Source organism: Harpia harpyja, chromosome W (genome assembly GCF_026419915.1).
Source record: "Harpia harpyja isolate bHarHar1 chromosome W, bHarHar1 primary haplotype, whole genome shotgun sequence".
NCBI classification, from domain to species: domain Eukaryota; kingdom Metazoa; phylum Chordata; class Aves; order Accipitriformes; family Accipitridae; genus Harpia; species Harpia harpyja.
The window spans coordinates 35834164-35835526 of NC_068968.1; positions in this window are offsets into that span (position 1 = coordinate 35834164).

Here is a 1363-nt window from a genome sequence, read left to right on the forward strand (position 1 = left end):
TACTAGCACTATTGACTGACCAAATGGTAATGTCCTCAGGCGCCACCTCCCCTGTACATCCTCGTACTGGCTCAGGGATCAGAACACTATAATTGTGACACAAAGATATACTTCTTAAGGCATGATAGAGGTCTGAGGTGAACCATATCTGTAGATAATCATCAATATTGGAACAATTTATCTTGTTGGTACAATTCCATAGTCTGACTGGTCCCAACGATGAGGTATACTGGGGTCTCTTTACCCATTTTTTAAAATGTTTTTGATGAGCAGAAGCGGTCCATATGAAAGATAGGTTATTAGATTGTGGGCCACATCCAGATCCAAGCTGAGAGGGGAATTTGAGATACCATTCAGCTGTTATTGGGACACTGTATTTGAATGTAATGGGTAAACCCCAGAACGGTTGAGGAGGCTGGTTAAGATAAGGTACCTCAGCGCAATTGACATTTATAGGTGCATTGGTGTCACAACTCATGCTGGACAGACCAGGGAGGGGTTGTGGTGAGTTTGCAATTTCCTCAGGCTAAATTAAGGTGAAGCGACAACAAACAATCAGTTAAACATTTTATTCATGGCAGAAGCAAACTGAACTTGGAAGGCATAATAGTAGGCGGCATGGTTCCTATTGAAAGGTCTACAAAGGTAAGAAGGAGAAAGAGAAGAAAAAGAGAGGAAAACAAGAAAAGGAGGGAGACATATGACCACCCTTGGATCCCGCGATGAAGTTAACTGTCGATGATGCTGACAGTCGTGGTAAATCCTCTGGTGATGGGCATGCACGGGGCTCCTCATGTCTGTGTCTTTTATAGCCCAGTTCCCGCCTTTTCTCACGTCAATCACACCCCTCTTGGTTTTCTGCACACTGCCCCTAAGGACTTATGTAACTCTCGATTTTCTGCGCAGGCACCATCATGGGGGGTGGTCGTGAGCCCCTTCCCCAAATAAACTCTGGGTGACATCTGGCCATATACAGTGAGTTGTTCCGCCCAGTTCATCAGGACATGGGACTGCGCATCCTCTGACACACCTCCGGTGTCCCATGTCACATGTGGCATTGCTATGCAGAACTTATCTTGTTGCAGTGCCTTGCAAGCAAGTTCCGTTCCTTCCCTCAACTGCAAAAGCCAGGCCCCGGTCTCTGTCCATCACGACGGGTGTTTGAGGCATTAACTCAGTCCAGTCTCTCACAGTTCGCGACCCATTTCCCAAACCAAGATTGCCAGGGATTTTGTGGCCAATACTGCCTAGTGCAAGTGGCATTCCATATGTTGCTAAGGTTAAGGCCCACAGGATATGTATAGTTTAAACAAGTAGTATTTTCCACTCTCATCCATTAAGTCTTGTATTAATGTGTCATTCC